Here is a 25351-nt window from a genome sequence, read left to right as displayed (position 1 = left end):
CGTAACAAGTATGGAATGGCTGGTTGATGCAAGTGGGTTGAGGAATTTTTATTGGCAAACTGCCCCAGCTATATATCCAGAAAATGTGGTCTGTAGCTGACAACCATGCAGCTAGGAGTGCTGATGGCGCCCGTTGGGCGCCAAACTCCTCTTCGACATGCGAGGGGCAGCGACCGGCGCGACCTCAAGCAGTACGTTGCTGCTTAAAACTGCTCCTCCAGCTGTTCGGCCGCACTCTCTGCCGCAAGACGAGGTTGTAGTTTACTGCCGTGCGGTGCGGTCGGCGTGCCTAAATGTTTTCCCATTTCTCTTCGAAGCGTTTCAGTGGGTGCAACAGCCCAGTCGTTTTCTGCATGGCCAAGAAGGCAGCTCGCTGGCAGAAACAGAGTGAAATACGCGAACACAAAATTAGTGGAATTTACGTCTTCGCAATGTACTGATGTCTAATCATCATGTTGTTCATCAGCTAATGATATCCACTGCTGCATGAAGCCCCTAAACTAGGCTATTACAACGCTGTCCCATAGAGAGCTGGCACTGCCGGTAGTCCCTTAGCTCGCTCGTGGTCAAGTATAGCTAGCGTAAGCTATCCACAAGACGTCTGGCCCTGATACACGCTTTCAGTGGATGCGCGAACCATTTCGCCAGCCTGCCCACGTGTGTTCTGTCGTTGCAGAACTGCCACGTACGTTATACTACAGCGATCTTACTGCCCACGCGTCAGCTGTGTGGCCATTCCTGCCTACCTATGCCTATTGGCTCAAGGCTACCAGCAAACAAGTGGGCGAGTTGGAACGGTCTATTCAGACAGTTACATCCATCAATGTTATTCTTGCATATTCTGAAGTCCGGTGTACGCAAATCGTATCACACCGTCTCCTCAGTCTTCACTTGTCTAGGAGTGCCATCACTTCTGTCTCTATGCTGTTAAATTTTGGAACGCAACCTACGACCAGCTGGACTGTTATATGCGTGAAGACGCGCCTTCGATATCTGCGTTAGTTCATAAATTACAGTAAGATACATGTAATAAATAATTCCTGAACTGTAAAAGTTAATATCTCGGCAACGCATTATGCGATTATGACAAACGAAGTGTCGACAGATAAATTTCACAGAACTGTATCCGATCATGATAGTAGATTTATTGACGTTATCAACACATTTAAATAGATGCCGAAAAGTTGATTTCGCGATATTAAAAACGGTTCTTCTTACCAATTAAAGAGAGAAACATTAAAAGTATCGACAGTACGGTAAACTTTATATCTAAAGGAAATTACTTAATGTATAATTTAAACTGTTCGTTAATATTTTCACTTATAAATCCGAAAACGGTGGAAAACCACAGAAATTATTGTTTATAGATAAACTATGCCAGATTAAAGCAAACTAATAACTGCATAATATTTATTGGAAAATTTCTGTGTGATCTGATGTATCACATATGTATAAAATATTAAAGAATTTCAGCAGTTTTCGTGGTCAGTAGTTTAACTGACTTCAGAACTGCTTGATCCAGGTTTCTTGGGCGAACAGTGGCATTTTGGAGGAGGAGTCTATGTTCAGACGTGTTGGATGTGGTGAGGCTGCATCAGTCTGTGTTTTGAGAACGTTGTATCTAATGGGAGGTGAAATAGCCGCTAGTTCGCGTGTGTGAATTATTCACAGTTCCTAGTATCGGACACAGAAATAATTCGGCATCTGATGGCCTTGTTATTTTTCGGGTTGCGTGTGATACAAGCCGCACTTAGAAGGTTTCAGTGCGTAGCCATTGTGGAATTTATAGTTTGAGATACTGTGGAACTTTGACAGTTTTCTAAAGGTAACTCATGCGTTTAATCGTGGTTTATTCAACCGCGTCCAGGTTCTTAAAAAACTCGGTCAGCCTCTGAAATTATTCTGAACTAAGACTTCCGACTTTTTTATATTGCTACTGGAAATAAACTCGAATTCGTGAAATTTTAACAAAATACGTGAGTGTGTACGTGATTTTGGCATAGCAAATCCTGCCAGCATTTATATCAAATCCTTTTGTGGAACATTGGATACATTTCGAAGAATGTGAGTTGCCGCCCCACAGACGTAACCTAGCCAGTCTAATTCCAACACGTTCACGGGCGCCCATTGAAGTGTTTGTGCTGTGGAATGTGTGAGTAAATCTTTTTCGTGCAGTAGCACGTGGGGGCTCCTAGCTGACACAGAACTTGTGAACACTTTTAGAACTTTCATTTTCTGCAAGTTGATGAGAGAGATTGTATTTTATTTCGTCATCTACACCACATGCATATTCCAACACAACAACCATGGTCACAGTAACGCAACACTGCCATCGGCAGTTCGTTGTGTGCGCGATTTTTAAGATTTTCATTTGCTTCCGCTATTGACAGCTTGACCCAATGCAGTCACTTTTAACAAAACTGGTCGGAAAACAACGTGTAGTTTCTGATGGAAACGTCACACCGAGTAAGGTAGTAGTTTTGAATGCTGATGCATTAGCTCAATACTTAACAAGCATAACCAACCGTTAGCTCGACGAAAGATCCGGCCCATATCGTAAACGTCGATATGCAGCAGGATTTTAGAACATATATTGCGTTCGAACGTTATGAATTACATCGAAGAAAACATGGGTTTAGGAAACATCGTTCCTGTGAAACACAACTAACTCTTTGTTCACATGAAGTGTTGAGTGATATTGACAAGGGATTTCAGATCGATTCCGTATTTCTAGATTTCCGGAAGGGTTTTGACACTGTACCACACAAGCAGCTCGTAGTGAAATTGCGTGCTTACGGAATATCGTCTCAGTTATGTGACTGGATTTGTGATTTCCTGTCTGGGAGGTCGCAGTTCGTAGTAACTGACGGAAAGTCGTCGAGTAAAACGGAAGTGATTTCTGACGTTCCCCCAAGGTAGTGTTATAGGCTCTTTGCTGTTCCTTATCTATATTAATGATTTTGGAGACAACCGAGCAGCCATCTTTGGTTGTTTGCAGATGACGCTGTCGTTTATCGACTAATAAAGTAATAAGAAGACCAAAACAACTACAAAACGATTTCGAAAAGATATCTGAATGGTGAAAAAAGTGGCAATTGACCCTAAATAACGAAAAGTGTGAGGTCAGCCACATGAGTGCTAAAAGGAACTCGTTAAACTTCGGTTGCACGATAAATCAGTCTAATCTAAAAGCCGTAAATTCAACTAAATACCAAGGTATTACAATTACGAACAATTTAAATTGGAAGGAACACACAGAAGATGTTGTGGGGAAGGCTAACCAAGGACTGCGATTTATTGTCAAGACCCTTAGAAAATGTAACAGGTCTACCAAGGAGACTGCCTAGACTTTTCTCGTCCTCTTTTAGAATACTGCTGCGCGGTGTGGAATCCTTGCACATAGAACATGTAACGTGCGCGCGTGGGGCTCACGATACTCATTAAAGCCTGTACTATGGTAAGTTGACGGGCTTCACCTTATAAGAAAGGATTTTTGTATAGATATTGACCGCGTGTACCTGAATGGAGGCAAATCAGACTCTCACCCACTCTGTAGTAACAATGACACGTCAAGCAAGTCCGAAATGCAACTACACGTCAGGACGGACAAGAAACAACACAGAAGATGCTACCAATTTGTTAATTATACGGTCGCCAGCCTAATTAGGCATTAACTGAGTTTCTTCCCTGTACAAGTTGATGTACGTTCGTGCAAAACAACACGTAATAACACTGCATAATATGGTAAATTTTAGAACCAGAAAATCTACTGAACTGATAATTTCACTTTCTGTACTAATATGGATAAACCATAAATACTCGTACATAACATTACACTATAATGTTTACTACAAAACTTCGTACTGTCTATTGATCTGATTAAAATCGGGCATAGGTTACCCTAGAAATAGCACTTCCGAAACACACACACAATGTCAATTTTGATAAAGGTAAAACACTGATAAATTTTGGTTTCTATTTTGACTTTAACTTTGTTGGTCAAATCAGTTCAGTACACTTCAGAATTCAAATGAATAAGAAAAAGGGGGGGGGGGGGACCTTGAAACTGTTATGATCACTGTATTAAAACAACTAATTACTGAAATCATTATGCACTCAAGATTTCCAATATATGTTTTACTACTCTTTTTGTCTTATTTCCTGCTCATTTAAATACCATTATATCTGTCTCGAAATAATTAAACTTCATTACTAAATCAATTTCAAAATTATCTTCCAACTTTGTCAGACCTTTGTTATTCGTCTATTAGTTCATTAACAAAAAAGTTCTTTAAACATCATTCTAACATAGGTAGGTCTGCAGGTAATTATTATTAACATAAACTTTAATTCTTCATTTCGGGACACTCGGATTGCACAACATTTGGAAAGGACCCTGGCTAGATTAGTTGTGAGGATAATTAAATGATAGGACAGTTCTGGTAAAATTTAAGTTGTTATTGAACGGTATGGAACAAAAGTAACACTGGTCCATACGAATACAGTACTAAAAAGTTCAACCTGTTCGTATCGATGTGGCGGTTGGCGGGCCGCGAGATGGCGAGGCACAGAGCACACATACAACCACAGCAATGGCTCTTGATGTATCGGCACTTCTTCGTAGCGTCGCAATATTTTTCCATTTAGTGCCTATGGAATTTTGCCATGCTGTATAGGCGTCGGAACGGCATATCCGAGGCTCAATGAAACTACGTCTTCCAGGAGAGCCTCCTCGATCCAGAACGTGTTGCTCAGACCAATGCCCAACTCCGACTATCACTGCTGAGCCCGTTATGCCGTGCAGTGCCCGTGTGCCTTTTCCCGCGCTCACCTGCCATCCACCTTTTACCGCTCCCCTACAGACAGGGTATTCACCCGAGGTTTTGCATTCTACATGTCCTAATACATTGCCTACGTATGGACCAGACGCACAATTACAACTTTGACATCTTACAATAGTTTCAACATTTGTTACACTTCAATTCTATTACAATATTGCTTGAAATTTGACATAAACATTAATATTCACATCGAAAATTGTTTACAGTTTCTTTAACATAATGGCATGAAGAAAAAAGAAATGAAATCAGAACATCGATTACACTAATTTATCGAAAAATCAGAAAAAATTATTATATGTACAAAAGTACAGCGTTGTTGTTGTTACAAACAGACGGAGTACATCGAAAAAGCTCTAAGAAGGGCAGCACGTTTTGTATTATCACGAAATATGGGAGAGAGTGTCACAGAAATGATACAGGATTTGGGCCGGACATCATTAAAAGAAAGGCGTTTCTCGTTGCGACGGAATTTTCTCACGAAATCCCATAACCAACTTTCTCTTCCGAATGCGAAAATATTTTGTTGACACCGACCTACATAGGGCGGAACGATCACCAAGATAAAATAAGGAAAAGATACAGGTGCTGATTCTTTCCGCGCGCTATACGAGATTGGAATAAAAGAGAATTGTGAAGGTGATTCGATTAACCCTCTGTCAACTTAAATGTGATTTGCAGAGTATCCATGTAGATGTAGATGTAAATGTAGATGTACACGTAGCATGCACGCACACGCCCAACCGTGTTCCAAACAGGAAGAAACCTGAGGGACGGCGAGGCGACCCTTTGTCTCAGGAGAAAGCGGTCCACGGCGCGCCGCTTCGCCATGTAATTCCATCTGTGCGGGATTATCCCGGCGGAGTGGGGCAGTAAAAAAGCTGCCAGTGACAGCGATGGCGCCTCGCAGGGCCGGAGAGCGGCCACTCCGCCGTTAGCGGAGGAGGGCGCTGGCTGGCTTGTTTCCAGTGACGTGTGCCGCTCTTCCACCAAACTGTGTCCAGCAGAGTGCTGCACACCAGTTACAAGGGAGGAGCGGGCAGGCTGTCCCCCTCCCCCTTTCTCCCTCTCTCCCCTACGCACTCTCTTTTCTCGGAACTTTGCCGCTGTACTCTTTCCGGCAACATGTTCAATTTCCTGCAGGGTGCCTTAGAAGCGTCCGTCTTTGTCCCTTCTCAGAACTGTCCCAGGCAGGACTCCAATATTTCTAGGACTTGCATTTCTATTTACACTAACCACTGAGTGTGCCAAGGGTACTTATTACGACACTCAAGCACCAAAGAAACTGATATAGGCATTCGTATTAAAATACAGAGATATGTAAACAGGCAACCCCTATATAAGACGACAAGTGTCTGGCGCAGATTTTAGATCTGTTGCTGATGCTACAATGGCAGATTATCTAGATTTAAGCGAGTTTGAAAGTGATATTATAGTCGGCGTACAAGCGATGGGTTACTGCGTCTCCGTGGTAGAGATGAAGTGGTGATTTTACCGTAAGAACATTGCACGAGTGTGAATGTCAGGAATCCGGTAAAACATCAGATCTCCGACATTGCTGCGGCCGGAAATAGATGCTGCATGAGCGGGACCAACGACGACTGAAGAGAAACGTTCAACGTGACAGAAGTGCAACCCAATCGCAAGATATAAATGCAAGGGCATCAACAAGTGTCAGCGTGGGTACCATTCTACGAAACATCATCGATATGGGCTTTCAAGAGCCGAAGGCCCACTCGTCTACCCTTGATGACTGCACTACACCTAGCTTTACGCCTCTCCTGGACCCGTCAAAAGCGACATTGGACTCTTGATGATTGGAAACATATTGCCTGGTCCGATGAGTCTCGTTTCAGGTTGTATGGAGCGGATGGACATGTACGGGTATGGAGACTACCTCTTCAGTCAATGGACTCTGCATGTCAGCAGGGGACTGTTCGAGCTGGCGGACGCTCCATAATGGCGTGGGAGGTGTGCAGTTAGAGTGATATGGGACTCCTGGTATGTCTAGATACGACTCTGACAGTGAGAGACGTACATAAGCATTCTGACAGATCACCTGCATCCATTCATGTCCATTGCTCATTCCGACGGACGTGGGCAATGACAGCAGGACAATGCGACACCCCACATGTCCAGAATTGCTACAGAGTGGCTCCAGAAACACTCTTCCGAGTTTAAACTGTTCCGCTGGACACCAAACTCCCAGACACGAACATTATTGAGGATATCTGGTATGCCTTGCAACGCGCTGTTCAGACGAGATCTCCATCCCTTCGTACTCTTACGAATTTATGGACAGCCCTGCAGGATTCATAGTGTCAGTTCCTTCCAGCGCTACTTCAGACCTTAGTCTAGTCCATGCCGCGTCGTGTTGCGGCACGTCTGCGTGCTCCCGGTGGCCATACACGATATTGTTCTTTGGCTCTTCAATGTAATATTGGTAACAGGCTGTACTTCCCAGTCAAGCAAATTGCGAGGAAAATAGACTGATTGACAGTTGCTACGGAGACATTGTCAGACAGGAATAATCATAGGCAATAACGACGGCATGAAAAATACTACATACGTAACAGAGGTGGAGTGGTATATTCGTAAAGAAAAATGTTACATATTCCACCAGATAGAAAAGCACGACAACAGGCAGACTCTCAAAGTAAAGACTGATATCGAAGTAAGGAATAAGCCCTCCTCGGGCGCTAATGCACATTTTGAACCTGTTACTCACGCTGGATAACAAACTGTTGAGGAGTCCTCGGGGCATATTGTCCCGCTCCCCTCTCAAAGCGATTTTCAATTCTCGCACGGTTCGGGGAGAGGCGGTCACTAAAAGACACGTCTACCAAGAGCACCACAGGCATGCTCCGCAGGGTTTAGTTTCGACGAATATGCAGGCCATTCCATATGTTCTGTATCTTCACTTTCCAGTGTGTTAGACACCTCTGCGGTCCTGACTTGGCTAGCATCATCGTCTATAAATATAAAGTCTGTATCTACCTCACCTCTAAACAGACGCACACGATCCAGAATAATCCCCCATGCAGTATCACTGTTTTGTTGTGGTTCCTCGGGCGAAAGTATGAAGCAGTGTTTGGCCGTTGAGCATAATGCCTGCCGACATCATAACGCCTAGGCCATAAGGACGACTTTCATGAACATTCTGTTGTGTTATTTTTCTTCACTCTCCACACTAACTGATGACCAGAATAACTTTCCATAAAGAAGCGGGATTCGCCAGAGACCACTGTTGTTGACCCCAACCAACATGGTGCCTACAGTATCGAGCTTTCTTCGACGATGCGTGCTAGAAGTGAGATGCATGTAAGAGGCTTCCGAGCACACAGACCAGAGCGATATAATTACTGTGAAATGTTTATAGCAGAGACACGCGTAACGGTATCAGTTGAAAGGTCTGCAACGATCTGGCTAGGAATCAGACGTCTATTCCCTTTCTGCATAAGGCAGAGAGGTGGTCTGTCCGTGATCACCAGAATGCTTTCGCACAGCATTTCCAGTTTCAGCAAGAAATCAATCGTAGTTGATTCCAAGACATGAGAAAATACGGCAGCGGCGTCCTGGGTGGGAGGTGGGGAGACGTCGTGAATTTTGTAGAGGTGTGCAGCTGAAAACCGCAGTACCTCTAAAAAGTCCAGAGGTGTCATTTATCCTGCACTGTCGGGTGGTTGACACTGATGTTCATGTTGATCTAATAAGTATTGGATTCTAGCGAAGCAGTAATAACAAATATAATGTTTTTAAAAACGGTTGAGAGCTGTGATTGCATCATAATCGAAACTCTCTGTCTTTATTCCTCAAGGGGGAAACCAAACACAAGCGAGAATCACTGCCTTATAGTTATCTAGACACGGTGTTCTCAGTACTTTACGTTCTCTCTCCATCTAAGAGTATCAGTCTCTGTCTGCCCCTACAGTTCTTAATTTCACAGGCCTCTCTAGTATCACTGAAGTTATTCCCTGACGTATTAACACATGGGATACCAGCCTGCCCTTTCTTCTCCGTATGTTCCTTTCCTGGTCTATTCTCATTCCTTACCTTATCAGTCCACCTAATTTTCAACATTCTTCTGTAGCACCACATCTGTTCCATTTTCCCCACAATTCATGTTTCACTACCATATGATGCCGTGCTCCAAAAGCGCATTCCCAGAAATTTATTTCTCCAATTAATGCCTTAGTTTCGTGCTAAAAGACTTCTTTTGGTCAGGAATGCCCTCTTTTCCCGTTCTAGTTTGCTTTTAATTTTCTTGTTTTGCTCGTCATGTTATTCTGCTTTCAACTTTGCAGAATTCCACAATTTCGTCTACCATCAGTTTTGATGTTAAGTTCCTCGCTATACAGGCAACGGCCTTGCCGCAATGGATACACCGGTTCCCGTGAGATCACCGAAGTTAAGCGCTGTCGGGCGTGGCCGGCACTTGGATGGGTGACCATCCGGCTACCATGCGCTGTTGCCATTTTTCGGGGTGCACTCATCCTCGTGATGTCAATTGAGGAGCTACACGACCGAATAATAGCGGCTCCGGTCAAAGAAAACATTCATAACGACCGGGAGAGCGGTGTGCTGACCACACGTCCCTCCTATCCACATCCTCAACTGAGGATGACACGGCGGTCGGATGGTCCCGACGGGCCACTTGCGGCCTGAAGACGGAGTGCTCTCCTCGCTATACACATTTCTGATACTCTTCATTACTTTCATCTTTCTTTCGTTTACTGTCAGTCCATATTCTATTCTCATCAGGCCGTTCATGTCATTCAACAGATCTTGCAATTCTTCTTCAGCTTCACTGAGGATTGCAGTGTCACCAGAGAGTTTATAATTGGTATCCTTGAGTCCTGAACTGTAATCCCATTCTTGAACCTCTCTTTTATTTCCGACTTTACTTCTTCGGTGCTTCAAATGAACAGTAGAGGACGAAACACAGTATCCCTGTTTCACACCTTGCTTAATCCGAGCATTTTTTCTTGGTCTTCCATTTTTGGTGTTACCTCCTACGCTTATTCTAGATCGAAAAATCTTATCACCGTGTCTTGATTATTATGAAGTCTTGCTTCCATTTTCAAGCTCACAGTCAGAAGTGTCGTACTGGTGTTTTTACCTTTTCGAATGCCAAGCTGTCGTCTTTTAACAGCTCCTGAAATTTCTTTTCTGCATCTGCTGCTGTTACTGTATGATAAATTATTGACGTATCTTGAGAATATTTAACAGCATTTATTGTGCTTCTAGACCTTAAGTCGGACACACGATGTTGTTTATGATTTTTTGAGCGTTCACCACCGTTTCTCGCGCCTGTCACGTATTTATAACGACACTCCAAATTCTCAGGTAGGGGTTGTCAGTAGTTTATGTGATACAGTTGGATCAGCAACTACTGTAACCAGTGACGTTTACTACACCTAGGACTACCTATTTCGGTGTGTTATGCTTTGATCAACGGATGGATTTATGTCAACAGGGCACGGACGTATTGTATTTATGGCACTAGGGTAACCTGTGTCATTGTCTTTCAGTGCTTATGGCCTGTAGTATTTACAGCACATGTGTTTCTGGAAATTTAACAGCCGCCATGCTTCAGAACGACCACGCCCTAGTTATCCTAAAATATTCGTAAATGGTAAACCGTCGCTTGTGGGACGCCAGGAATAAGATGCCTCTCGCGAAAATATGTCGAAGCTGCTATGGCGCCAGGAGTATGCTAGGCGGCGCCTTCGGGGCAGGTGGCCATTGTGTACACACAGTGGCAGAACGACGTTCTCGCGTCAGATATGGTCCGGTTACGGGCGAAAATATTCATTGCTTATGTCTGGAGAAGAGCCAAAGGCGACATGTGGCGTGATGCGGCTCGCCACGAATTCGTCTTCTGTGCCAACCTCTTTATCTTAGAGTAGCACTTGCCACCTACGTCCTCAATTATTTGCTGGATGTATTCCAATATCTGTCTTCATCTACAGCTCTATAGCTCCCTCTAGTACCATGGAAGTCATTCCCTGATGTTTTAAGAGATGTCCTATCATTCTGTCCCTTTTCGTTGTCATTGATTTCCACATATTCCTTTCCTCTCAGAGTCTGCGCAGGACCTCATCATTCCCTATCTCATCAGTCCACCTAATTTTCAACATTCCTCTGTAGTGCCACATCTCAAATGCTTCGATTGTCTTCTGTTCCGATTTTCCCACAGTCCATGTTTCACTACCATACAATGCTGTGCTCCAAAGGTACATTCCCAGAAACGTCTTCCATAAATTAAGGCCTATGTTAGATATTAAGAAACTTCTTTTCTTCCCACTGCTAGTCTGCGTTTCATGTCCTCCTTGCTTCGTCCGTCATTGGTTATTTTGCAGCCTAGGTCGCAGAATTCCTTAACTTCATCTTCTTCGTTACCATCAATGGTGATGTTAAATTTCTCACTGTTCTCATTTCTGCGATTCTCGTTACTTTCGACTTTCTTCGATTTACCCGCACTCCATATTAGATTGTTCATTCCTTTCAGCAGATCTGTAAATCTTCTTCACTTTCACTCAGTGTAGCAATGTCATTAGCGAATCGTATCGCTGATATCTTTTCACCCTGAGTTTTAATGCCGCTTCTGAACATTTCATTTATTTCCATCATTGCATATTCGACGTATAGATTGAATAATAATGGCGAAAGTCTACATCCCTGTCTCACACCATTTTTAGACCGAAAACTTCGTTCTTGGTCGTCCACTCTTATTATTCCCTCTTGGTTATTGTACATATTGTATTTTACCCGTCTCTCCCTATAGCTCTATCCTACTTTTCGCAAAATTTCGAACATCTTGCACCATTTTACACTGTCGAACGCTTTTTCCAGGTCGACAAATCCTATGAACGTGTCTTGATTTTTCTTTAGCCTTGCTTCCATTATCAACCGCAACCTCACAATTGACTCTCTCGTGGCTTTACTTTTCCTAAAGCCAGACTGATAGTCATCTAACACATCCTCAATTTTCTTTTCCATTCGTCTGTATTATTCTTGTCAGCAACTTGAATGCATGGGCTGTTAAGCTGACTATACGATAATTATCGTACTTGTCAGCTCTTGCAGTCTTCGGAATTGTATGGATGATATTTTTCCGAAAGTCAGATGGTATGTCGCCAGACTCATACATTCCATACACCAACGCGAATAGTCGTTTTGTAGCACTTCCCCCAATCATTTTAAAAATTCTGATGGAGTGTTATCTATCCCTTCTGCCTTATTTGATCTTAAGACCTCCAAAGCTCTTTTAAATTCTGATTCTAATACTGGATCCCCTATCTCTTCTAAAGCGACCCCTGTTTCTTCTTCCATCACATCAGACAAAACTTCCCCACTCATAGAGGCCATCGGTGTACGATTCCCACCTATTCGCTCTCTCCTCTGGATTTAACAGTGGAATTCCCGTTGAACCCTTAATGTTTAATTTCACAGAATGTTGTTTTGACTTTCCTGTATGTTCAGTCAGTCCTTCTGACAATCGTCTAATCATCTCTTTTTCTTCACATTTCCCATGCAGCCATTTCGTCTTACCTTACCTGCAGTTCCTTTTTATTTCCTTACTTAGCGACTTGTATTTCTGTGTTCCTGAATTTCCCTGAGCACTTTTTGTACTTCCTACTTACGTCCATCGTCTGAGATATTCTGTTGTCCATGGTTACTTCGCAGTTACCTTCTTTGTACCTATGTGTTTGTTTCCAACTTCTGTGATAGCTCTTTTTAGACATGTCCATTCTTCTTCAACTGTAATGCCTACTGAGCTACTCCTTAATGCTTTATATATAGCCTTAGAGAACATCAAGAGTATATCGTCTTTCAAAATGGTTCAAATGGCTCTGAGCACTATGGGACATAACATCTGAGGTTATCAGTCCCCTAGACTCAGAACTACTTAAACCTAACTAACCTAAGAACATCACACACATCCATACCCGAGACAGGATTCGAACCTGAGACCGTAGCAGGCGCGCGGTTCCGGACTGAAGCGCCAACAACCGCTCGGTCACAGCGGCCGGCTATCTCGTCATTCCTCAGTACTTCGGCATCCCATTTCTTTTCATATTGATTCGTCCTTACTAATCTCTTACACTTCAGCCTACTCTTCATCACTACTCAGTTGTGATATGAGTCTATATCTTACGCTGGGTACGCCTTACAAATGGTTCAAATGGCTCTGAGCACTATGCGACTTAACATCTGTGGTCATCAGTCCCCTAGAACTTAGAACTACTTAAACCTAACTAACCTAAGGACATCACACACAACCATACCCGAGGCAGGATTCGAACCTGCGACCGTAGCGGTCACGCGGTTCCAGACTTAGCGCCTAGAACCGCACGGCCACACCGGCCGGCTACGCCTTACAATCCAATATCTGATTTCGGAATCTGTCTGACCATGATGTAATCTAACTGAAATCTTCCCGTATCACCCCGCCTTTTCCAAGTATACCTCCTCCTCTTGCGGTTCTTAAACCGAATATTCGCTATTAGTAGCTGGAATTTATTACAGAACTCAATTAGACTTCCTCCTCTCTTATTTCTTGTCCCATGGCCACATTCTCCTGTAACCATTTCTTCTGTTCCCCCTACAACTCCATTCCAGTCCCCCACGACTAGTTAGATTTTCATCTCAATGTACGCACTGTATTACCCTTTCAATATCCTCAGGTACTTTCTCTATCTCTTCATGTTCAGCCTGCGACGTCGGCATGTATACCTGAACTATCGTTATCGGTGTTGGTTTGCTATCGATTCTGATAAGAACAACCCTGTCACTGAACTGTTCACAGTAATACCTACCACGTCCAAGTTTCTGACATTCCACGCCCCAACTCGCAGAACGTTATCCTTTCGTTGTTTGTTCAGTACTTTTTTCATGGTCACCTTCCTCTTGGCAGACCCCTCTCGGAGATACGAATGGGGCACTATTACAGAATCTTTGGCCAATGGAGAGATCATCTTTACACTTTTCCAATTGCAGCCCCCATGTCGGGTGGATTCACGTCAAGTGTCTCTAACGCAGTGATATTCATTGCCTTCCGCATTCTAATGCCGTTGATCATTGCAGATTCTTTCGCTTTTAGGGACAGTTTCCGACCCCAAGGACATGAGAGTCCCCTGAACGTCGGTCATACCATGTTGAATACGCCGGTTTTCGTCCGATCACCGAAGGTAAGCTACATAGGGCCCGGTTAATATTTTGGTGGTGACTGCCTGGGAACACCGTGTTCTGTTGGATTTAAAAGGCTATCTAAATTGTGTTACTTACCTGTTAAGAAAGATCAGACTTGTGTAAACGAAGTCAACGTCGAAATATAATGGACCTGGTTATGTAATTCAAGTGTCACCGTAGGTAAATGGGTAAATACTTAGGAAGTGTCTGGTAGAAGGAGAACAAATATGTCTGATATAGAATGAACAACTGTGCCATAAAGCATTCATCAAAAACAATCGTTCCATGTGAACGCACTACTGCCTGAAACCACACTGTCGAATTTACGAATGTAATGAAAGCCAAACATGAACATCGTAAGCTGCTAGTTTGTGTGTCGTACTCTGTAACAGGCTCCAGGGACGTGATGTAGGCAACAGATCAGTGTTACATACACTAGATAAAATTCATGTATATTTGGATGGTTGCCGTAAGTTGTGAATACGTAATGTAAATAAATGCGCGTATTACAAGAAATGTAACAATATATTATATACTACATTGAATTGTGAAGTATAGTGCAACTTAGGTAAACTGTAAAAGCAAAAACTGTCGACAAGTGTTATGAAGCAGACCTATGCATCATGTACAGTCGTACTATGAAAGAGCTACGAATGTTTGCCTTAAAAAATGTATAATATAATGTAAGAGTAAATATGTTAGATGTGGAAGGAAGGAGCAAGGGGAGCAGAGGCGGGAGGGGGGTAGGGGTGGGGGGGGGGGGGTAGGAGAGAAAGTCGATAAATATGGTCCAGAAAAGGGACCCTATACCGCGGCATATTTAATGGAAACCTTACCAGTAATGCTATTATGGTTTGGTGCCTGATTCGCTTTCGTTAGTCATTGTCAGGAGAAACGATGAGTCAAAGGCACCGCTTGTCAAAAATGCTTCATGCGCCTACGCAAAAGAGGAGAGTGACGTAGTGAGTGGCTGAGGTTTAAAGCACCGTCAACTAGAAGATAGTGGCAGGTGAAGTACAATCTGGAACAGGAAAAGGCCGAGGTAGGAATCAGCCCTCAATTTTCCTTAGTCGATTTAGGAAAACAAATCTGAATGGCCTTACAAGTCTTTGAATCAAAGGAACTTAGAATGCCAGTTCTGATTCTTATTGTTGTGAAACTTCCTGGCAGATTAAAGCTGTTTGCCCGACAGAGACTCGAACTCGGGACCTTTGCCTTTCGCGGGCAAGTGCTCTACCAACTGAGTTACCGAAGCACGACTCACGCCCGGTACCCACAGCTTTACTTCTGCCAGTATCTCGTCTCCTACCTTCCAAACTTCACAGAAGCTCTCCCGCGAACCTAGTTCTGCATGGTTCGCAGGAGAGCTTCTGTAAAGTTTGGAAGGTAGGAGACGAGATACTGGCAGAAGTAAAGCTGTGGGTACCGGGCGTGAGTCGTGCTTCGGTAGCTCAGTTGGTAGAGCACTTGCCCGCGAAAGGCAAAGGTCCCGAGTTCGAGTCTCGGTTGGGCACACAGTTTTAATCTGCCAGGAAGTTTCATATCAGCGCACACTCCTCTGGAGAGTGAAAATCTCATTCTGGAAACTTCCCTTATTGTTGTGTTACCTCGTTCAGCACATCACTATGTTTTCTGTACGTACTCTGAAAGTGTGTAATTGTACTTATTTTCGGCCATAATGGCTATGTTTGTGAACCGTGACTGTGAGGAACAATTATTTATTTCTAATTTCTGCTACTTTTTATTATATGTTTAATCTAACATAATACAACGCGTTTCGAACATGTTCTCTTCATCTTCAGGTGTTTATACATACTTGCTTGTAAATTTTATTGTTGAAAGAGAAGTAGTTATGTGATAGCACTAAATCAAGTACATATACAAGTTCTATGATTTCTGGTTCGATCATTGTCTTATTTCTCGATAGGTTCGTTCTTATTATCTCAACTGTTTCATCGACAGGTACACTGCTGTAAAGGTTTACAATATCTAGGGATAGAAGCTTGACTGCTTGTAAATTTTATTGTTGAAACGGCTGAAGATGAACAGAACATGTTCGGAACGCTTTGTCTTATGTTAGATTAAACATAAAACAAAAAAGTTAGTGGCAGCAGAAATTAGAAATAAATAATTGTGTAATTGTAGTTGTTAGGCACGGAATGTAACGCGTCCCCCTTTGTGGTTAGCTTGCTGTGCTCTGCAAGCAGACGGGGCCCACGACGGAGAGTGCCAGAGGACCGTGGCTGGCTGAATGGCATTCCTGCAGCCATTGATCGCCGCAGCAGCGGGTAGCCAAGGTCAGCGGGTCAAGTGCCGGGCGCTAACACGGAGGAGAGGACGGGACACCAGCGGAGCGACTCACGGGGCAGGCTGGTGCGTCACAACGGAGCTCATTCGGAACCAGCACCGCAAAGGCGTCTGCCGCTGCCGGTGTTCGCCAACACTTACTCGTTCCTTCTCGTTCTGCCTACACGTTGTATGATGATTACAGTCATCAGAAGAAACTGCCGTATAAGCAAGGTTTCAACGGCCGGATATCTTACAAGGGGGCCGCGCCTGCTCGCCATCTCAAATTTTGTCAAATTTATGGAATGTATTATAGCGCTTGGCCAGAAATGGATGTGACAGAGGTGAGAGCTCCAGATGGAAAAGTGAGGAAAAAAAAAAACAGCATTGTAGGCTCGCGTTGGGCAGGGCATTAGCCATGTGTGTTAGCACTGTTTCCAGGCAGCGGTTGGCCCCGCGAAAAGAACAAACATTAAGCCGTGGGTCGTCGGGTTGAATCTCGATGGGGCAATTTTCTTTTATTTTTAGTTTTTGCTTTATTTACACTGCAAATAAACCGAAATGTGCAAAATGCTGTCCTTCTCAATATTTTAATAACGATCATGAAAAGGAGAAGAAAGGAAAATTTGGGATAGCCAATACATTTCCGAGAAGGAATTGTCCCCGTGACTCTGCAAATAACTTTTCCAAAAAAGAGATTGTCATTAAGATGTACAGGACATTGCATTCCATTACTTTCATTTTGATCTTCGACCAGCGTCGTTCGTGGTTTGCTGCTAACTGTGCCATGATACAGAACCTTTTACGAATGAAAACCAAGTTTGTTTTTCCATAGAAACCTTAAAATAACCGTATAATTGTAAAACGAAGCGTTCATAACGTGTGCAAGACACCGAGAACATTTTTGCTTCGACAGTTTCACGATGAGTATAGCCCCGGGTAATCGTGAACTGCAGAGTAATGAAAGGATCTAATTGTATACGAACTTGTCATATATGCCTTACAATCTTTTCGTGGAAATTTATTTGCGCAGTCCTCGAGGACGATGTAACTACAATTAATTCTTGGAAGTTTGTCTGCTAGACGAAATTTTCATTTTACCTTCCTTTTCATGCCTGTTATGAAAATATTAAGTGAAATCTGGTTTCGCAGGAGAAAGCGGATCAGCTTGTGGAAAGGGGCCAAGGTCCATTAGTGTTAGTTATACAAGAACACATACAACTTTATTCCTCAAACCAATGCACAGTTTTCTCTTTAAAACAACAAAGATCAATTCACGGCTAAGGGCCCAAGTGACTTCTCCAGAATAAGTTTAAATGATTGATTTTAAAACACCGGAATTTAGATTAACGGCTGAAGGCCTTACTTAAGTAAAATTACAATGTCTTCTAAGCTAAAGGCCGAAATAATATTTCAGATCAGCTAAGGAAATTCTTTAAAAGCCAAGAATTTACAAATTACGGCTAAAGGCCATATTAAGGAAAATTCAAGTTAATTCTTCGGCTGAAATCCAAATTAAAAAAAAATTCTTTGCATAATAAAAGAGAGAGACTTTAAAGATAAGCTTTTACACAGTACAACAGGAAAACAACTTAAGAAACTTGAAGTATCTTGTCGGCTGACGGCCCAAACAATTACTCAAGAATAATTAAAGACAACCTAAGATTTTAGAGAACAAGGCTGAAGGCTGCTTCAAGAATTCAAGATAATTAAACAGAAACCATACAGACAAGGATTTACTTATTAAAGCCACAGATTCTGAAACAAACGCTGCTGAAGGGCTAAAGACAGAGCAACGAGAATTTTAAATGAAACATGGCTGAAGGCCCAATTTTAAAGTTGTTATGAAGTTCGGCTGAAGGCCATATACTAAACATAAAACAGACAATATTAATACACGGCTGAAGGACTGACGTAGTATCTGCGACCAAATAAAATCACAATCACAAACAACAAACAGTGGTGCTCAGAAGTGTTCCAAGGGTCGGCCTGGGGAGGAAACTCTAACCACAGTTTAGGTGAGACAAGCAGCCGAGCGGATTGCAGCACGACCTACGGACAGCTGACAAACCAACCAACCACCTAATCAGTTCCCTTCCACCCGACCAACAGCACGACAACCAAAAGTATCAGTGAAGATGAGGATCGCAGCAGGATTATGTCTTAATAATAATTGGCGTATAGACACAATCAAGGCACAATAAACATTCAAAGAGAAAAGGAGAAGAACACCAATCTGTCGAACTACATGCCGTGCCGGACAGCATCAATACAGCGACGCAAACACACTGTTGCAAAACTACGTTAACGATCAGGACAAGTAACCGGAACATTAACGGCCACAAGGCAGAAGATACCGCTGGTGCACGTCGCTAATAAATTATAATACATACAGGGAGATGGCTGCAAAATTTGCCGACTCCAACACACCATCACGTTGCTGCTTGCAGGGACAGCCCAGAATGCAACAACCAGCAATCAACGAAGAGATGTCACAACGGTTGAACTTTCATGAAAGGTTCACTGATTACTCAGCTCCAACATGGCGGTGGGCGACGAATTTAGCAGTTCTCGCAGCTAGTGCCACACCACACAACTCCGCAACTCCGACCACGCATGCACGCCACCAGCGGCGCTGGCCTGATCACACGCCACAGAGACTTTCTTGCTGCTCCGCTGCAACCGACCAACTGCCACACACACCATGACACCGAAATATCACTGCCACACCAAAGACGTTACAGCAGTACTAGTATCGATAAACGCTGCTGCTGCAAATTCCTTTCGTGTCCGCCTTTTGGCAATCAATCTCCACCGGGGAAGAACCTCAGGCAGTCACGATAATAGCAAACAAGGAGTTAAGGGCAACAACAATAATGCAGTCATCAAACAGCCATTGCAACGTCGTGGAGTTACAGACACCTCTGGAATTGGTATATATCATAAACATGTACTTTCAATATGGAGGGAATTTTGAAGATTACCTGGACCACCTTGCAAGAAACACCACGGCGTTGCAGGGACGGAGGGTCATCATCACAGCAGATATGAATGCGAAATTCCCCCTATGGTACAGCGGCACCAGAGACGCAAACGGCGAAAAGGCTGAAGAGCTGATCATGGCCCAACAGCTTGGTGTGATCACTAAACCAGGGAATCCCCCTACCTATACAGGTGGAGGTGGGTTAGGGACTAACATAGATGTCACTTTGGCCACACCAAACGTAAATAGTAACATTAAAAGCTGGGTAGTTAAAGATCAACTAACCACAAGCGATCACAACCTGATCGTCTTTCACCTCGGTCACGAAGAGTGCCGCTGGGACCCAGGGTGGGAAATCCAATACAATTTCAATAAAACACATTGGGAGCGCCTAGCTCGAGAATGTGATGTTCCTCTATTGCCCGAGGGTGACCTGGACGTTTATAGATACGCCGAAGAACTGGTGGGGTCGGTACTTAGGGCGGTAGAAGCTGCTGTGCCAACTAGGAGAAGGGCCGTAGCGGCCTCCCCATCACCATGGACCGCTGACCTGTTTGCGCCAGTCTGTGCGACGGCCGAGGAAGTACTACCAGCGAAGTGCCGTCCGGCAAGAAAAACAACACTAGCTGCAGCAATATAGAGAAGCGAAGGACACATTTCAAAAACAACTGAAAGAGGTAAGGATCAAAAGCTGGGAGGGCTACGTACTGAGGCAACTTGAAACTGACCCTTGGGGAGTTCCCTACAAGTTGGTCAAGGAAAAGATAAGGTCTCCGGCGGTCCTCTCCACAGTCAGAGAAGGCGGCAGAACAACAGAGTCCTGGCGAGAGACTGCCGAGGTCCTCCTGTGGACTCTGCTGCCAGAAGATGAGGAAAATGGAGAAACGGAGACCCAACAGCAAATCCGCCGGGCGGATCAACAAGAGTACACCAATGACACCAGGGTGTACCCGTTCTGTGAAGAAGTTGCTGCACAGGTTAGATCATTAAAACGGGGAAAAGGACCAGGGCCAGAGGGTATAGTAGAGGAGGTGGTACAGTTCCTCGCCCCGCGGCTAATAGCACTTCTCACGGGGTTATTTAATGAATGTCTTAGGACCGGTAAATTCCCGAAGATCTGGTAAAGAGCAAACATGGTTATTATAAAAAAGGGCAAGGGCAAAGATCCCATGGAGCCGAAGTCCTATAGACCAATATGTCTCCTGGACATTATCGGGAAATTGCTAGAGAAGCTATTAGCTGACAGATTGACTGCACACAGGATATTGTGCGGGATGAGCGACAGACAGTTCGGCTTCCGGCCGGGGCGACCGGCGTCTGACCCAATCGCCTTGGCGGCTGAGGTCTGCAGCTCAGCCCCGCACAAATACGTGATCGGCGTCATGGTAGACGTCAGTGGCCCCTTTGACAACCTGTGGTGGCCCTCACTCTTCTCCCGCTTGCGTGAGAAGGAGTGTCCTGGGCCCCTCTATGGCTGTCTGAGGAGATATTGCATGGACAGGGAGGTTTGGTTATTATCACTAGCGAAAAAATAAGCAAAACCATCACGAAGGGGTGTCCCCAGGACTCCGTTCTGCAGCCACTGTTTTGGGACGTTAATGTAGAGCCGCTATTGGAGAAACTACAACTCAGCGAGGACATGCTAGACGACCTCCTGTTGGTCGGCGACCGTAGCCGAGAAGACCTAGAACCTAAAGTAGAAAGAGCAATAACAATACTAACTGAGTGGTGCCAACAAGCAAAAATGAAGGTCGCATCGCATAAGTCAACATACCTTCTTCTAAAAGGCAGTCTGATCAGAAACCCCACAGTCAGAATAGATGGAACACTAGTTCTCTGGCGTCGCGAAGCACTATACCTAGGAGTAAACATTGATGAAAAATGGAGGTACACATCCCACATAAAAACCATAACACCACGAGGTCTAGAAACTCTAAATAATCGCATTAACATAGGACACAAAAGATTTCATCTACCACCCGCACTGATCAAACTACCACAACAGCATCTTATCATCAGTAGTGATATGCATGTGGGGTCTGGGCACACAGGTTCGCGAGATGATACCAGCCATGACCGTGAGAAGGGTGCAGAGAAACATGATTATGTGATCTGTAGGGGCATACAGAACAACTCCTGGGGGGGGGGGGGCTCTATTGGTGCTGATGGGATTATGTCTATTAGACATAAAAATAAGAGAACAGGCAGCATGGCACTGGTTTTCCAAAGGAAAGGTAGACAGGCTAGGGATATCTTGGGGGTTCAGGTAGGAGACATGCTTGCTGTTAAAAGAAGGGGGGAGGAGTTGTGGCAACTACCATGGGAAAACGAAGAAACTGGTAGAAGGGTCTTTCAACTGCTGCCTAACATCAAAGAGCGACTTGAGATGACTTTCTTCGAGCCAAGTAGAGGATTACTGCACTTTATCGCGGGACATGGGCCATACCCGACATATCTACGTCGGTTTGGGAAAAGAGCTACACCAGCGTGTGACTGTGGCGCTCAAGACGGTACACCTGAGCACATCATCTATGACTGCTTGTTATACGATGTTGTGGTGCATGACCTAAGAACACAATTACCCAATAACGACACCTATGTCCTAATACGACGTGCCGATACCTTTAGTGTCCTTAACATTCTGGCAAACGAGGTATCACAGACGATGTTGAGAGACTTTCTAAGAAACCAAAATGGATAAAAAAAAAACGGAATAGAGTGAGACGTACCCGCCATACCGCCGAGTGTAGAACTGGCCAGTCGCTTCACGACTGGAATCCGCCGCGCTACTTGACCAGGCCAACGGGTGCATCACCTCCCCGGCAATGACAACTGCACTCTTACTTTAAGGACTGGAACTTAATAGTAGTAGTAGTTGTAGGTAGATTAGAACACTAACCAACACTAACAAGTAGGGACTGCAGCGACAAAACCGATTTGGCCAGCCCAGTGCCAGGGGCACACTCACTGGGTTTAGCTCGGTGAGCAGGCCACAAATAGTAGGTTTATACATTAACTGGCACACCTGTAATAGTTGCAGAATAGATCAGATAGGAATAGGATAGCTTAACAAAATAGATTAACCTTGCTCATAGATGAGCCAGTTGTTGGAAATGTTGAACTTGTAGTATAATATGAAGACCCACAAACTATTAAGGTGGTGGGTCGTTTGTATCTTCATATTGTATTGCGTAAAAAAAAAAAAAAAAATAAAAATAAAAAAAACCACGCTGCTGCCACTGACAAAGGCGAGTGAGCAACAACTCGTTCAGATATTAACTGAGGGAGGGGTAAGACGCCACTCGATGGTGACAAAATACCCTAAAGGAAAAACGGCATTAACGCGAGCCGACCACGGCACAGTAAGGAACATAATATACTGAGCATTTAGGTTTATTTATAGTCTAAGTAACACAAAAACTGCAAGTAAGCAACACTGCTCACAGAGGGATTCGATCCACCAACCACCGGTTTACAATTCTGTAAGCTAAAGTAAATGGCTCATGCCGCGCCCGACTCGTGCCATAAAAGCTAAACACTTGCTCGTCAAGGGAGCTCCCAATTCGAATCACTTTCATTTCTCGCCAAGCCCTACGTATTCCATAAAGTTGGAGAAAATCGGTGATGATGATGATAACGATGATTTGGGTTTGCGGGGTGCCAATTTTCGGAATGATAATGACATGGTGAGGATAACACCAACACCCGGTCCCCGGGAAGAGAAAATCCCCGGGAGTCGAACCAGGCACCCCGTGATCCAGGGGCAGCAGCGCTACCCGCGAGCTGCGGACGGTGATGACGAGTAGGCGGGTCCATTTTGTTAGCTGCTACAACAACTTCCGCGTTGTAAGGTCGTGGCACGCGAAACTTTTCCGTTTCGTCAAGAATTGTACTGGACAGCTTCAGAGATCCTCGTGGTATCTTGCCAACTGGCGGCAAGAGTGGAACTTCGAGCGTATCTCAAGATGTCCAGAGTGGTTTTGGACGAAAGTTGGGAACGGAAAAGTTTCATGGACCACAACCTTACAACCCTGAAGATTTACCAGCGGCTAAAAGATATTGTGACATCACAGATCCTCTAAACCTTAGTCCGCGGCCGCAATGTTACGTCACTACCACGAAATCTTTCGCTGCTCAAGGCGATTCAGCCACCATTGCACGCTTGAGCTTCAACCACCACTGTACCGAAGTTTGTTCGAGGGCGTGTTGAAATATAAAGCTCTGGAATTTATTATCTGAAAATTCTTAAAGCTTTTTAAATAAAACAGACGTTATTAATATTCTACATCTTTAGTTTTCATGTCCTCATATTTATATCTCAATATAGACAATTTGGCGATTAACACAAGTCTCGTGACAAGAGCCCCGCTAGTGTGGAATTTTGACTTGGCTGACGGACCACAACCACACCTCTGCTCGCAGCGCTTCATCACTATCAAAGTGAAGTCCTTAAAGGTGTTATTTAAGTTTTGAAAAAAGATGAAAATCGGATATGAGCAGGAATGGAGGATGATCGGTGACAGTGAACTCAAGTCGTCGGATGGCTGCAGATGACGCAGCACATGTGTGTTGTCTGGGATTGTGATGCTAAAGAAGAGGGTGCCCCACGCATGGACGAGACTTTCCAATACGAAACTCGATTGCAGCATCCTCTTTCTCACAGAGTTACGTTACACCCCGCCCTATTACACGCTAAATTTCGGAGCTGTGTACTGGCAGTAGGTTGCAAATATGTAGACATCAAGAAAGAAGGTGTAAATTGTTAATAACGTTTGTTTTATTTAAAAAGCTATAGGAGTATTTGCATAAAAATTCGGAATCATTACTTTTCAGAACACTCTCGTACATGCCATGATATTATTTATTCATTTTTTTCTCCAGATTACAGTCTATTAGTGTTCTACAATAGGCCCTATTTTCTATCTACTTGTGCAATCTACAACATTAATTTTATGTGGGTCAAATTGAATGTATTTTCAACACTATATTTATAGATTACACAAGGTTGATTGAGAACACAGTGGAAACGTATTTGAAAAAGACCTCCCACACTACCTCAAAACCACTAAAGACCTAAAAATACAAAGAGTTATGTATTCACTAGAAAAATGGTGAAAGAGAGAGGGAAATATGTGATCGAACAAGCATAATTACGTAGCATAAGTTTTTTTAAATATATTTTAGCGGAGTATTTGATGAAATGGAGCGGTATAAATATTGCACCTAAGTGCCCAGACCGTCTGCAATTGTTTAGGTAGTGTTATATGACAACTTACAGTCTCGCCAACCTTGTGACAGTTTTAAATTTCAGTGATTGCAGATGTTAGTTTTTAAACTTTGGACTTCTTTTCATAGACGTACTTGCTGTGTGATGCGACGTAAGCACGGACATACTTGCGTATACGAGGAGTAATAAGAGGGCGTGCTGGAAAATAATTATTTTCTGTCTGAAAACCTTAATGCTTTTTAAGCAGAACAACGTTATTAGCATTCTACATCTTTATCCTTGATGTCTACGTATTTGCCGGCCTTCGCCACTAAAGGTAACATGTACATGGTGATGTGTAACGTAACTCCATCGTGTGGTATCGATAGGTACGATGCCACGGTGTAGGTGCAAGTTCTTATGTTGGCACTACGGACCGACACCGACGACAGCGTCCTCTAGCCGGCGCTGTGGAGATCTACGAGCTCCGCTCCAGATTCAGCCCATTTGATTCCGAGGAGATGACCTAGCAACATTGTTTCTACTTCATAGGAGGCCATTACTGACTTTTTTTCTTCAATAATAGTTTGTCCAACTACTAGTAGCAGTTAGCGTTGACACCTGTACGGCTCGCACCTACATGCCAATCTGTACGCAAAGTTAAGTAAAATAGTTATAACCTAATGGCAGTACCGAGTGCTCTACCTCACCTACTCGTCCTAGCTTCCTTCATTCGGCCTACCCTTCAAGTTTCAGGAGCAGACCCAAGCGCCGTCTACCCAGGCGGGATACAAAACATCAGTGAGTGAGAAACAGCGTGCTGTAATCGAGTTTCTAATTCGA

At 43.9% G+C, this 25351-nt stretch overlaps 1 pseudogene; it reads left to right on the top strand.

The window, feature by feature from the left end:
• Window positions 1–9195: 9195 nt before the first annotated feature.
• Window positions 9196–9312, top strand: LOC124712842 (annotated as a pseudogene).
• Window positions 9313–25351: the final 16039 nt, after the last annotated feature.

This window comes from Schistocerca piceifrons, chromosome 8 (assembly GCF_021461385.2).
Source record: "Schistocerca piceifrons isolate TAMUIC-IGC-003096 chromosome 8, iqSchPice1.1, whole genome shotgun sequence".
In the NCBI taxonomy this organism is placed as follows: Eukaryota; Metazoa; Arthropoda; class Insecta; order Orthoptera; family Acrididae; genus Schistocerca; species Schistocerca piceifrons.
This window is presented reverse-complemented; position numbering and strand designations above follow the sequence as displayed.